Source organism: Oncorhynchus masou, chromosome 8 (genome assembly GCF_036934945.1).
Source record: "Oncorhynchus masou masou isolate Uvic2021 chromosome 8, UVic_Omas_1.1, whole genome shotgun sequence".
In the NCBI taxonomy this organism is placed as follows: domain Eukaryota; kingdom Metazoa; phylum Chordata; class Actinopteri; order Salmoniformes; family Salmonidae; genus Oncorhynchus; species Oncorhynchus masou.
Window position 1 is genome coordinate 39,107,587 of NC_088219.1, and position 15,705 is coordinate 39,123,291.

The window sequence follows — 15,705 nt, forward strand, 5'->3', positions numbered from 1 at the left end:
TGAGGCAAAGACTTTTGGAGGATGGCCTGGTGTCAAGAAGGGCAGCAAAGAAGCCACTTCTCTCCAGGAAGAACATCAGGGACAGACTGATATTCTGCAAAAGGTACAGCGATTGGACTGCTGAGGACTGGGGTAAAGTCATTTTCTCTGATGAATCCCTTTCTGATTGTTTGTGGCATCCGGAAAAAAAGCTTGTCCGGAGAAGACAAGGTGAGCGCCACCACCAGTCCTGTGTCATGCCAACAGTAAAACATCCTGAGACCATTCATGTGTGGGGTTGCCTCTCAGCCAAGGGAGTGGGCTCACTCACAATATTGCCCAAGAACACAGCCATGAATAAAGAGAGGAACCAACACATCCTCCGAGAGCAACTTCTCCCAACCATCCAGGAACAGTTTGGTGATGAACAATGCATTTTCCAGCATGATGGAGCATCTTAATGATGGAGTAGTGGTTTCTTTGCAGAAATTCAACCATGAAGGCCTGATTCATACAGTCTCCTCTGAACAGTTGATGTTGAGATGTGTCTGGTACTTGAACTCTGTGAAACATTTATTTGGGCTGCAATTTCTGAGGCTCGTAACTCTAATGAACTTATCCTCTGCAGCAGAGGTAACTCTTCCTTTTCTGTGGCAGTCCTCATGAGAGCGAGTTTCATCATAGCGCTTGATGGTTTTTGCAATTGCACAAAATGTCTAACTTTCCGCATTGACTGACCTTCACATCTTAAAGTAATGATGGACTGGAGCTTCTTTTTGCTTGTTTGAGCTGTTCTTGCCGTAATATGGACTTGCTCTTTTACCAAATAGGTCTTTCTGTATACCACCCCTACCTTGTCACAACACAGCTGATTGGCTCAAACACATTAGGGAAAGAAATTCCACAAATTAACTTTTAACAAGGCATACCTGTTAATTGAAATGCATTCCAGGTGACTACCTCATGAAGCTGGTTGAGAAAATGCCCAGAGTGTGCAAAGCTGTCGTCAAAGCAAAAGTTGGCTACTTTGAAGAATCTCAAACATAAAATATATTTGGATTTGTTTTACACTTATTTGGTTACGACATGATTCCATATGTGTTATTGAATAGTATTGATGTCTTCACTATCATTTTACAATGTAGAATATAGTCAAACTCAATTAAAAACCATTGAATGAGTAGGTGTGTCCAAACCTTTGACTGTTACTGTATATACTATATATTTTTTTACATAAGTTGATGTAGGGTTGGTGCTGGAGATTATGAATATGACGTTGATTTCCCTTTAAGGTATCAATAAATAAAACAATTAAGTAAAGTTCTCAAATGAGAAAAGAATAATGCTGTATCCAAACAGATTACCGAGCTCTTATCAATTTAAAAATGGCAGTGCATGGAGATCAGAGTTATTTAGGAAAAAAGAAAGTCAACGTATTTAAGGTGGTGGAATTATCAGGGAATTAAGACAAGGAATCTGTCGGTTCGAAGTGGAAAAACATTGACTTTCTTTTTTCCTAAATAACTCAACTGTACTGAGAATTCAGACGGAAACAGTTAGTATTTCTCAAATAACCATCTACGGTAAATAAAACATTTTAATTCCTTTTGGAACATAGCCGTGTATGAATAATCTACAGTGAAACCAATTTTAAAATGCTGGCAAATAAATCAACAATGTACCCTCTATAGCCCTCCTCACCTCAGTACAGTACATCTGGTGCCTGGACCTGAACACATACCCAATCATCACAGTGGGGAACTCATGCTTTATTGCCTTTGACATGTCACTTTTTTGGTCCAGGAATTGCTGATAGTTATGAGCGACTGACCCTCCTTCTCGCCTCTCTCTACTGAGGTCTAAAATGAGACCCAAAGCACTGGAAAACTCAGCCAGGTGTTTTACATTTGGGAAGAGGGCTTGTAAAAGTGGTTGCTATGGGTAACCATGTGTTATTTTCATGAGGAATGGGGTACTGTGTCAGGGCCTATCACCCCAGTGCTCCCACTCATTAATTTGAGGAGGGCCCGTAGGTCTAGTACGCAGGCCAAAAACGGAGGTTTCCCACCCGGCCCCTGGATGTGGAACCATAGATATATGGCAGTCTTATGGGATCATTATCGCACTAGGGACTTACACGCATTCTGTTTTTCCATTTTCCGACTGCCTCATTATGGTGACATACGGCACACTTCAAAGATATCCCTATTTTTGCCAGCTAACCATGTTACATAGAGATTTCATGAAACGTATGGCTTTGTACGAAGTGCTCCTATGGAACTTGAGACTATTTCATCTGTATAGCTGAAGCATTATAGATTGCACAATTTAAAGGGGAAATCTGCAGTTGCTACATACATTTATTGAAATGTAACCATTTATTCTTGAAGAATATAATTTATGAGATTTAAACTGTCGTACCCCATCAGAACCCAAAACATAAGCTTGTTTTACTCCAATTTTTGGTAAACAAAGTAAATGTAAACAAACACTATGTAGCCTAAAAACATGATAAAAACTAGAATTTTGATATCATGGATGGTCAGACTTTGCATCCAGTGCTCTGTCTATGAGTGGTTACATTTCTCCAGCCCCATCCCTCAGTTTTTTACTGAAACAGGGCGGGGAGTAAGCTTTGTCATTGTTTTAACTGCTGATTGACGCTTTAACGGTAATTTCCGATTGATCCGTCATATGCAGCTGTGAATGCAGTCTCCGTAATTTCCGATTCCGGGATCGTGACTAAAGCCTCAGGCTCATTAGCATAACGCAACAGATTTCTGCAAATAAAATGCATGCGTCTGTCTCAAGCTTAGCCTTTTCTTAACAACACTGTCATCTCAGATTTTTATGCTTTTGAACCATAGAAATTGACTAATTTGTGTAAGAGTATGCTAGCAAATAGCATTTAGCACGCAACATTTTCAGATAACCAAATAAATAAAATCATTTACCTTTGAAGAGCTTCTGATGTTTTCAATGAGGAGACTCTCAGTTACTGTCGACCGAAACATGGCAAAGGTTGTTTGTAATCAATCCTCAAGGTGTTTTTTCACATATCTCTTCATTGATATATCGTTCATGGAAGCTTGCTTTCCTCTCTGAATCGCATGGAAAAATACTGGTGGCACCAATTTCTGGTAAATGTGGTCTCTTATGGTCAATCTTCCAATGATCTGCCTTACGTCACAATGCTGCAGACACCTTGGGGAAAACAGAAAGGGTTGAACTCCTCTTGCATTCACAGCCATATAAGGAGACAATGGAAAACAGAGCCTCAAAAATCCTGCTCATTTCCTGGATGCCGTCTCATCTTGGTTTTGCCTGAAGCTCACGTTCTAGGGCAGCACAGAAAATATCTTGGTAGTTCTGGACATGTTTTCTTTCGAAAGCTACCAATTATATGCATAGTCGAGCATCTTTTTGTGACAAAATATTGCGCTTAAAACGGGCACGTTTTTTTATCCAATAATGAAATAGCGCCCCCCACAGATGTAAGAGGTTAAATTTAAATCATCCTGTAACTCTGAATGGATTTAGTAGAGCCTTTAGCTTCTGACTGCTGCAGATCAAGTTAGTCTCTCTCTCTCTCTCTCGAACAGAAAGTGAAACACAGCAAGCCATTATTGTGTTGATTAGGACATGCAATGGAACATTTAAAAAAAATATATATATACACTGTATGTTAATTATTTGGACAAATACAGTAGTCATTCTCTGTTTCAGTCTGTTTTCTTCCACCTGTCATTTTGATTTGTTATTTATTCTTTGTGTCACTTGTTTTGTATTATTTGTATTAAATTCTTTATCTTATCTTTAACTCTACATGGTTGGAAATGGACCTGTAAGTAAGTGTTTCACTGTTAGTCTACACCTGTTGTCTATGAAGCACGTGACAAATAAAATTGTATTTGATTTTATTAAAGACACCGGTCCTCTAAAACAACTAGGTATCTCTCCTATCCCAAAACCAAGGTCCCTCAACTCCAAGAAAACTGCTGACACTTTAGAAACAACTACCTCTTTTAAAACAAACGCTCAGTTGTATCCCAATTTCATGGCTGACCTGTGACCTGGAGGTAATATAGAGGGCAGTCTGTGATATCACGTTTTCTCTGAGTGCCAATCAGAGTGCTTGTTAGAGGGAACCGCGCCTCTTAATGAGCATACCTGGGGCTGGTTATTGCCCTAATAAAGATGGGGGTTGGCGAATGAGGGTGTTGCATAATTGTATTTATTTATTTTTATTTCACCTTTATTTAACCAGGTAGGCAAGTTGAGAACAAGTTCTCATTTACAACTGCGACCTGGATAATAAGGTGATTTGAGACTGAAAGTTTTGTGTTGAGCCTGAGGAAAGGACATTTTCTTAGAAAACTTTAAGCAACTGCCTAAAGTGTGATCAAATGTTAGTGTCACTACCCTATCAGCTGTGTAGTTATTGCTTCTTCAATACAGACTCATATTGTGTGCACTTTTTGTAGCTGTTTTTAAATGTCACTTTTGAAGAGGATGAGTTACTGTAGGTGTTTTGAGCTTGTTTAAACTTTACAGTGCGCAGTTTGAATCAAATAGTGTAACTAGACACATCATTTCCACACTTATTCATTTGCCTTTTCAAACAAGCACACACGCACGCATGTACACACATGCTGTTCTTTTCCCATGATCTGTATAACAGGCACAACTAGCTGAAAAGGTTCTATCATTCCAATGTGTTATCCAAACAGCATCATGTATCCCTCTGGAAAAAAAATGTATTTAAAGTTAGATTTTTATTTAGTCGTACTTCTTTAACTCAGATTTTTGATTGAGATGGAGATGTGAATCCAACATATCAATAGTTAATTTGTAGACAAATTGGAATTAAAGCTGGACTAAAACAGCTGCACAGATGGAAATATCCAAGCAAAGACACATCTCCTTCAAATGCTGATATTTGGTTGCGTTGACAACCAAACTCAATTCAATATCCAGATTTTCTACAAATTAATAATTGATACGTTGGATTCACATTTGCATCTCAAACAAAAATCTAAATCAAACTTGAAATGCACTTTAAATCAAGTTTGACTTGATTACGTCCTATTCTTTAAATGTGCTACACAGGATATTTAAAAATGTTTTAATTGTAATTTCAGAGAAAGATTTCTCCCGCCGGAGCATCATATGTTGTCAAAATGGGAATGCAGTTCTGACTTTGTGACTGTGTTATTTAGTGGAAATCATTTCCTGTTTGAAAAAATTCTACACTTCAATTTCAGTTTATGTGAGAAAACAAACACTGAATAGTGTAGGGAATCATCGTAAAGTCTAAACCGCTGTGAAATATATTTTCAACAACAAAAAATATGTTTTTCAGCTGGTGTACCAAAACGTTTTACTTTTGGTTTTGGTCAACAACAAAAAGACTTTGCAGCAGTGCTACCTGCTAGCAGTCATCTTCTCTGATTGATTGATGTCATTAAGTAACATAATAGATGCAAAGCATTCAATATTTTAATTCATGCACTTCGAAATTCATGCACTTCGAATTTTCCAACTTTGCCCCAGAAGCAACTTAAAATGTACAAGTTTATGGTTCGGATTATGGGATGCCAAGGTCAGATTTTTAATTTTCTGTTCCAGTTAATAAGACCGGATTCTAAATGGTATGCCCATACTCCAATATTTCACCATAATGCCTTGCGATCAGGAGGGTGGCCTTTTGCATCCCCCCCAATGGTCAAAATGTGAAATCCATACCCTTACCAATGTCATGGAAAGAACATTCCAAGATTTGAAAGATACATGCACATTAACAGGCAACTCCTTTTTTTCTGTATTTACATCTTAAGTCAGCTATGCTGGTCTATGGAGTCCCTTGAGAAACCAAACTCCTGAACCATCTAATGATGGGATTTATTTATCTGGGCACCCGAAAGGACTGATCTCTATAATATATAAACAACTTTTGGAAAGCTCATACTCTGAGCTAGCCATTTAAGTATGGTCCACAGATCTAGCTGAATCGGAACAACCCTTTAATAAACAAATTAGGCACATTTGGGCAGTCTCGATACAACATTTTGAACAGAAATATAATGGTTCATTGGATCAGTCTAAAACTTTGCGCATACACTGCTGCCATCTAGTGGCACAAATTTAAATTGCAGCTGGGCTTGAATTCTACATTATGGCCTTTCTCTTGCATTTCAAAGATGCTGGTACAAAAAAATAGAAAATAACAGTTGTTTTTTTCTATGAATTTCATCTCAATAACCAGAAGAGGGAGCCATGGTAAACATTGAACTAAAGAAATTCAGCCTTGGCAAGAAATACATTTTGTCAATAGGTATTATCCAGGTAAAATAAATGGGATGTTATTCAATCTACTGAGGTTGGATTTAATTGATTTGAGCTTTCTGTTATTTCTGTCAATGGTTTTATCTTAGGAAGGAAATACATCTACTCCCAAATATTTAAAATGGGAAACGATCGGGATTCCTTAAGTAGAGATGGTCCTCCAAGAGGGTCTTGAGGGGCAGTAGGACAGAATTTGTAAAATGAACTTTATCATTTGAGATGAAGCTGCATGTATCTATGATCTTCAATGTGTTTTGGAGCAATTGAGATACATTGTGTAGACAGTAAAATTTCAGAGTGTAATGAGATGAAGTGATCAGTACATTTTAGGAAATTGCTGTTAATTCCATCGATTGAAAAATTGCCTAGGCCAGGGGTTCCATGGGTAATAAGCAAATGAGAAATCGGATCACCTTGTATGCTGCTTCTAGTGATTCTGAATGGAGCAGAGCAGATTTTGCCTGTTATAACTATAGCTGAGGGATTGACATATATACACATTTTCTACCATATTAGAGAAATTGGAGCCAATTCCCATATGTTCCAAGACAGACCAGCGATATGACCATTCTAGTCTATCAAAAGCTTTTTCTGCGTCGAGAGATAATATTACAGCCCAAGGAGCTGTTGTTTCTGATGAAGCATCTAAGATAATTTATAGTCAATGGAGGTTATCTGAGGATAAACACTTTTTAACAAACCTGCTTTGGTCAGTGTGGACCAGTTTGAGTAAGTAAGTCTTGAGACAGGAGGACAACATTTTGGCAAACAGTGGACCTAACTGAATCCCAAATGGTCAATAGACCTCAGGAGGAATCCCATCTCATCCATGTGTCTTTATTTATGCTGTCCGGTGCTCTTTTGGCTTCCTCTGTTGACAGAAGAGGAGTTCTTAATTATTTTAGAAAGTCTGGCTTGGTGTGATTTACAATTAGAGGTGTACAGGTCTTTATAGAAGCGGGAGGATCTTTGATTGATTAATTAAACCCTTCTAACCCTTTTAAACCCTCCCTTTTTATTGATCATTGTGAATTAATTTAGTCCACTTTCAAAGTGATCACAGAATGTAGGATTTTGTAGAAATGAAACATTGAAATTCTGTTTTGTGGCTCTTTTAGTATATTCTAAGACTTAAGCTGGCCTTAGTAAGCGTGGTGGTCAGACAAGCTCATATGTTGAATTTCTATTTTCTTGATTAAATAACAGCATGAAGATAATAGCATGAAATCAATTCGTGAGGATGTTTTGTGCCTGTTTGAGTAGAAAGTGTACTCTTTTGCATTAGGATTATGTTCTCGCCAGGCATCAATGAGGTTGTAATTAGAGAGCATATGCTAGAGAGCCTTGGTTGCGTGTGGGTTGTAGTTTGTCTTATTAGGTTTGTCTCACATATCCAAAATGGCATTCATGTCTGTCCCTATAACCAGATGAAATTCAGTTAATTCTAACGATAGACTATAGTTTTTTTCTGATAATGATATAACGTTGAAAAACTGACATTTTTTCAATGGTACAAATTCTCTGTACAAGTTGTCTATGGTGAAAATTGGTTACCATGTTGACATAATCCTGTGTTTTAAATTTCACCCTCAAAACAACAGTTGATTACTTTTTTCAAATCCAATGTATTATCTGTGTAAATTCCACGTCACAATACATTGACAAATTACATTGAAACAATGTTTATTCATCCAGTTTGTGGACAGTGGGCAGCTCCTTCTCATGGTCTCTAATAAAACGCTGTCATATTGAAGTATACATGACAGATGGTCAGACTAACTCCTTTCAAGTTTGCCCAGAAACAAACAGTAAAACCTATTGGCCGGCATCTGGCTGCAGCTTTGAAACACTCTGCAAGATATCGGAACGTGCCTTGATATAACCCAGGTTAATTTCCTATGGCTGGTATATGGGGTTGGTGATTTACGGTATGTTGCAGTACATTGTTTTGGCAGGATGTTAAAAGATGTAAATGTGAATATGGACAATAAGTCATGGAATGGAACCATTTCACAAACAATAACCACCACAACGTACAAGGAGAATCATCCCCAGTTACATGTCTACTGAAATGAAAGCTCTATTCCTCAGTCATACTGGGCCTGTGTAATCGTCCACTAGCATGAGATGAAGAGGTTGTCGGCTGCACAGAGGAAGTGACTCACTGGTAGCCTGTTACTGAAGACGCCACGTTGTGAGTATAAGCAGGGACCCAAGTGAGATCATGTCATAATGTCTCTCTCTCTCTCTCATGCACTCACGCACACACACACACTCGCACGCACACGCGCACACACACGCACACACACACACACACACACACACACACACACACACACACACACACACACACACACACACACACACACACACACACACACACACACACACACACACACACACACACACACAGGGGATTTGCCTTTATTCATGCTATCCAATGCCCTTTGGAGTTTATTGAGAGAGATTTGGGTTCCCAGTGAGGTGGCTTCCTCTGTTGAGAGAGGTGTTCTTAATTATTTTAGAAAATTCTTTGTTTGGCTTAGTGTGATTTACTATCAGTTCCATATAGAAGCGGGAGAATCTTCGATTGATTAATTTGTAATCAGTAATTCCCCCGTTTCAGATGCAATGCTATATCATTACTATATCATTACTATATCATTACTATATCATTACTATATCATTACTATATCATTACTGCGTAGCTTGTTGGCCGGTAAATGACTCGGACTGTTACCATGGAGGTAATTGTTGATTCTAACTTGATGGATGGAAAATGCTGCTCTCTGTCTTATCAGTAAATTAAGTTCTGTCTTGACTTTGGAAAGAGTAATAGCTACCTGGTCTGAAAATAGTGTTTGTTGAGAATGCCCTAATGCAGTTAACATTTCAAATTCTTATATCTTCTTTAATTGTGATTTATTCAAGCCAGATGCAAATGTAGTTGCATTATTCTTTATTATACCTTTGGTGGCTTCCTATTGAATCTGGGGGTCATCAACTTAATTTTTATTCATCACTATGAATTAATTTAGTTTGTTTCAAATTGATCACAGAATGTAGGATTTTGTAGAAATGAAACATAATATGTTGAATTTCTATTTTCTTAATTAATGAATTGGGAAAATGTTTTATGCCGTTTGAGTAGAAAAGTGTACTCTTTTGCTTTAGAATTATATGATCGTCAGGCATCAATGAGGTTGTAATCAGAGAGTATATGCTGGAGAGCCTTGGTTGTGTGTGGATTGTCTCGCATGTCCAAAATGGCATTCATGTCTGTCCCAATAACCAGATGGAATTCATTTAATTCTAATAATGGACTACTGTTTTTTTCTGATAGTGAATATAAAGTTGAAGATCTGACGCTGTTTCAAAGGTACAAATTCAACATATTTTATAGAAGTTTTGCCTATGTTGAAAATTGGTTACCATGATCTTGAGATCACGGAACCATTTCCTCCGTGTTGCTGTTTTATGGGCTCCTAACCAATTGTGCTATTGTGTGTGTTTTTTTTTGCGTTATTTGTATCTTATTTTGTATGTAATATTTCTGCCACCATCTCTTATGACCAAAAAGAGCTTCTGGATATCAGGACAGCGATAACTCACCTTGTACTGGACAGAGATTCTTTCTTTAACGAGTCGGTCACAAAGGATTTACTTCAGACCCCGGACAAGGCCCAAAGGAGATATCGGGGACGTAGGTCGGGGTGCTTTGTAAGGATCTGGTAGCGAGTGGGTAATCTGCCTCTACTATCAGTCCTATTAGCCAGCATGCAATCATTGGATAATAAAATGGATGAGCTCCGATCAAGACTAACCTACCAACGGGACATTAAAAACTGTAATATCTGATGTTTCACTGAGTTGTGGCTGAACGACGACATGGATAACATAGAGCTAGCTGGGTTTTCCGTGTATCGGCAAGATAGGACAGATGCCTCCAGTAAGACAAGGGGTGGCGGTTTGTGTCTATTTCTAAATAACAGCTGATGGACGAAATCTAATATTAAGGAAGTCTCAAGGTTTTGCTCGCCTAAGGTAGAGTATCTCATGATAAGCTGTAGACAACACTATTTACCAAGAGAGGTTACATCTATATTTTGCATAGCTGTCTACTTACCATCACCAACCGATGCTGGCACTAAGACCACACTTGACGAGCTGTATAAGGACATAAGCAAACAAGAAAATTATCATCCAGAGGTGGCGCTCCTAGTGGCCGGGGACTAATGCAGGGAAACTTAAATCTGTTTTACCTCATTTCCACCAGCATGCTACATGTGCAAGCAGAGGAAAAAAAGGCATACAAAGCTCTCCTTGGCCCTTCATTTGGCAAATCTGACCATAACTCTATCCTACTGATTCCTGCATACGAGCAAAAACTAAAGTGGGAAGTATCAGTGACTCGCTCAATATGGTAGCGATCAGGTGACACAGATGCTAAGCTACAGGACTGTTTTGCTAGCACAGACTAGAATATGTTCCGGGATTCTTCCGATGGCATTGAGGAGTACATCACATCGGTCACTGGCTTCATCAATAAGTGCTCTGATGATGTCATCCCCACAGTGACCGTACGCATATACCACTATCAGAAGCCATGGATTACAGGCAACATCCGCACTGAGCTAAAGGGTAGAGCTGACACTTTCAAGGAGCGGGACTCAAACCCGGATGCTTATAAGAAATCGCGCTATGCCCTCCGACAAACCATCAAACAGGCAAAGTGTCAATAGAGGACTAAGATTGAATCTTACTACATCGGTTCCGACACTCGTTGGATGTGACAGGGATTGCAAAATATTACGGACTACAAAGGGAAGCACAACCGCGAGCTGCACAGTGACACAAACCTACCAGATGAGGAAAATAACTACTATGCAAGCATGCATGAGAGCACCAGCTGTTCCAGATGATTGTAACTGTATGATCACGCTTTCTGTAGCCGATGTGAGTGGGACCTTTTAAGGTCAACATTCACAAGGCCGCAGGGCCAGACGGATTACCAGAACATGTACTCCGAATATGCGCTGACCAACTAGCAAGTGTCTTCACTGACATTTTCAACCTGTCCCCTCTGTAATAGCAACATGTTTCAAGCAGCCCACGATAGTCCCTGTGCCCAAGCACACTAAGGTAACCTGCCTAAATGACTATGACCTGTAGCACTCATGTCTGTAGCCATGAAGTGTTTTGAAAGGCTGGTCATGGCTCACATCAACAGTATTATTCCAGAAACCCTCAACTCATTCCAATTTGCATACCGCCCCAACAGATCCACAGATGATGTAATCTCTATTGCACTCCACACTGAATGTCTTGGTGTGTTTGGTCGATGAGGCTGTAGTGGAGCAGGTTGCTTCATGTTCCTTGTCTACATCACCAACAAACTATCATGGTCCAAACACACCACCTTGACAGGAACTGAAAAGATTTGACATTGGTCCTCAGATCCTCAAAATGTTCCTGTACCATCGAGAGCATCCTGACATCTGACGAACCGGTGACTCTGTACCCTCCCTATATAGCCTTGCTACTCTTATTTTATTGTTACTCTTTAATTATTAGTTATTTTTTTATTTTCTCCTTTACTTTTTTCTTTTTTAACTTCGGTTTATTTTACGTAAATAGTTTCTTAACACTTAGTTTTCTTAAAACTGTTTTGGTTAAGGGCTTGTAAGTAAGCTTTTCACTGTAAGGTCTGTTGTTTTCGGCGCATGTGGCAAATACAATTTGATTTGATGATGACATAATCCTGTGGTTTAAATTTCACCCTCAAAAAAACAGTTAACGTTGTTCTCTAATAACACATTGTCATTTTGAAATATACATCGCAGATGGTCAGACTAACTCCTTTCAAGTTTGCCCAGAAACAAACAGTAAAACCTATTGGCCGGCATCTGGCTGCAGCTTTGAAACACTGCAAGATATCTGAACGCACCTTGATATAACCCAGGTTAATTTCCTATGGCTGGTATATGGGGTTGGTGATTTACGGTATGTTGCAGTACATTGTTTTGGCTGGATGTTAAAAGATGAATATGTATGTGTTAATGTGAATATGGACAATAAGTAATCCAATGGAACAATTTCACGAGCAATAACCACCACAATGCACAAGGAGGATCATCTCCACTCACATGTCTATTAAAATAAAAGCTCCATTCCACAGCCATACTGGGCCTGTATAATTGTCCGCTTGCATGAGATGAAGCGGTTATAGGCTGCACAGAGTTAGTGAAAAGGCTGGTCATGGCACACATCAACACCATTGTCACAGAAACCCCGTACGGCCCAGTACATCACTGGGGCTAAGCTTCCTGCTATCCAGGACCGCTATACCAGGCGGTGTCAGAGGAAGGCCCAGGAAATTGCCAACGACTCCAGCCACCCTAGTCATAGACTGTTCTCTTTGCTACCACACGGCAAGCGGTACCGGAGCGCCAAGTCCAGGTCAAAAAGGCTTCTTAACAGCTCCTACCCCCAAGGCGTAAGACTCTTAAACAGTTAATCAAATGACTACCCAGACTATTTGCATTGTTCCCACCCCCCATTTTTACGCTGCTGTTGTTCTCTGTTTATTATCCATGCATAGTCACTTTACCTCCACCTAGATGTACATATTACCTCAATTACCTGGAATAACCGGTGCCCCCGCACATTGACTCTGTACCAGAACCCCCTGTATATAGCCTCGCTACTGTTATTTTATTGTTGCTCCTTAATTATTTGTTATATTTCTATTTCTTTTTTTTGTTTGTTGTTTGTTAAGGGCTTGTAAGTAAGCATTTCACTGTCAATAGACCTTATTGTGACAAATAACATTTGATTTGATGTTGATTTGACTCACTGTCATAGTGGCTCTCACAGGAACACGCACACAAAACATGTATGTGCGCACACATGTACACAGACACGCACAGACATGCACACAAATATGAATGATAAAATGACATAATGGCATATGGCCTCTGCCCGCTGAGGGTGTAATCTGCTGGTAGAATACCCTCCAACCAGAGTAGGGAAACCAGATCTGCGTATCAATTATCATTAGCATAGAGCTACATACAGCTTAAGTCGGAAGTTTACATACACTTAGGTTGGAGTCATTAAAACTCGTCTTTCAACCACTCCACAAATGTCTTGTTAACAAACTATAGTTTTGGCAAGTCGGTTAGGACATTTCCTTTGTTTATCACACAAGTAATTCTGACAATTGTTTACGGACAGATTATTTCTCTTATAATTCACTGTATCACAATTCCAATGGGTCAGAAGTTTACTAAATTGACTGTGCCTTTAAACAGCTTGGAAAATTCCAGAATATGATGTTATGGCTTCAGACGCTTCTGATAGGCTAATTGACATCATTTGAGTCAATTGGAGGTGTACCTGTGGATGTATTTCAAGGCCTACCTTCAAACTCAGTGCCTCTTTTCTTGACATCATGGGAAAATTAAAAGAAATAAGCCAAGACCTCAGAAAAAAAACATTGTAGACCTCCACAAGTCTGGTTCGTCATCCTTGGGAGCAATTTCCAAACGCCTGAAGATACCACGTTAAAACAAACAATAGCACGCAAGTATAAACACCATGGGACCACACAGCCGTCATACCGCTCAGGAAGGAGACGCGTTCTGTCTCGTAGAGATGAACGTACTTTGGTGCGAAAAGTGCAAATCAATCCCAGAACAACAGCAAAGGACCTTGTGAAGATGCTGGAGGAAACAGGTACAAAAGTATCTATATCCACAGTAAAACGAGTCCTATATCAACATAACCTGAAAGGCCGCTCAGCAAGGAAGAAAACACTGCTCCAAAACCGCCATAAAAAAGCCAGACTACGGTTTGCAACTGCACATGGGGACAAAGATCGTACTTTTTGGAGAAATGTCCTCTGGTCTGATGAAACAAAAATAGAACTGTTCGACCCTAATGACCATCGTTATGTTTTGAGGAAAAAGGGGAGACTTGCAAGCCGAAGAACACCATCCCAACAGTGAAGCACGGGGGTGGCAGCACCATGTTGTGGGGGTTCTTTGCTGCAGGAGGGACTGGTGCACTTCACAAAATAGATGGCTTCATGAGGAAGGAAAGTTATGTGGATATATTGAAGCAACATCTCAAGACGTCAGGAAGTTAAAGCTTGGTCGCAAATGGGTCTTCCAAATAGACAATGACCCCAAGCATACTTCCAAAGTTGTGGCAAAATGGCTTAAGGACAACAGTCAAGGTTTTGGAGTAGCCATCACAAAGCCCTGACCTCAATCCTACAGAAAATTTGTGGGCAGAACTGAAAAAGTGTGTGCAAGCAAGTAGTCTTACAAATCTGACTCAGTTACACCAGCTCTGTCAGGAGGAATGGGACAAAATTCTCCCAACTTATTGTGGAAGGCAACCGAAACGTTTGGCCCAAGTTAAACAATTTAAAGGCAATGCTAGCAAATACTAATTGAGTGTATGTAAACTTCTGACTCACTGGGAATGTGATGAAAGAAATTAAAATTGAAAATAAATCATTCTCTCTACTATTATTCTGACATGTCACATTCTTAAAATAAGGTGGTGAAACTAACTGACCATAAACAGGGAATTGTTACTCGGATTAAATGTCAGGAATTGTGAAAAACTGAGTTTAAATGTATTTGGCTAAGGTGTATTGTAAACTTCGGACTTCAACTGTATGTCTTACTGACTCATTGCTAACCAGTTGGTGCTGTAAACCCAATAATGATGGGTACCAGGTGTGAGTTCATTGTCCCGTCCATCCACTTGTCTCTTACAGAGTTAATCAATTATCATCAGCAAACTCTTCTCTTTTTGGAACGGCAGTCCTGCAAACCTTATTATTCCCTGACTCCTACCCATCAACAAAATGCCAGAGGACTGGACTCATATCCAGGGCTTGGGTGTTGGCTCAACAGACAGGCCATGCTAGAATAGACAGAAGTGGCGCTATTAACAAGACCACCGCAGTTATGCATCATACACATACACTATATGACCAAAAGTATGTGGACACCTGCTCGTGTCATTCCAAAATCATGGACATTAATATGGAGTTGGTCCCCCTTTGCTGCTATAGCAGCCTCCACTCTTCTGGGAATGCTTTCCACTAAATGTTGGGATATTGCTGCGGGGACTTGCGTCCATTCAGATACAAGAGCATTAGTGAGGTTTGGATGTTGGGCGGCCTGGCTCTCAACCTGTGTTTCAATTCAATCCAATGGTGTTCGACGGGGTTGAGGTCAGGGCTCTGTGCAGGCCAGTCAAGTTCTTCAAACCACTCTCCACAAACCATTTCTGTATGGACCTCGCTTTGTGCACGGAGGCATTGTCATGCTGAAACAGGAAAAGGCCTTCCCCAAACTGTTG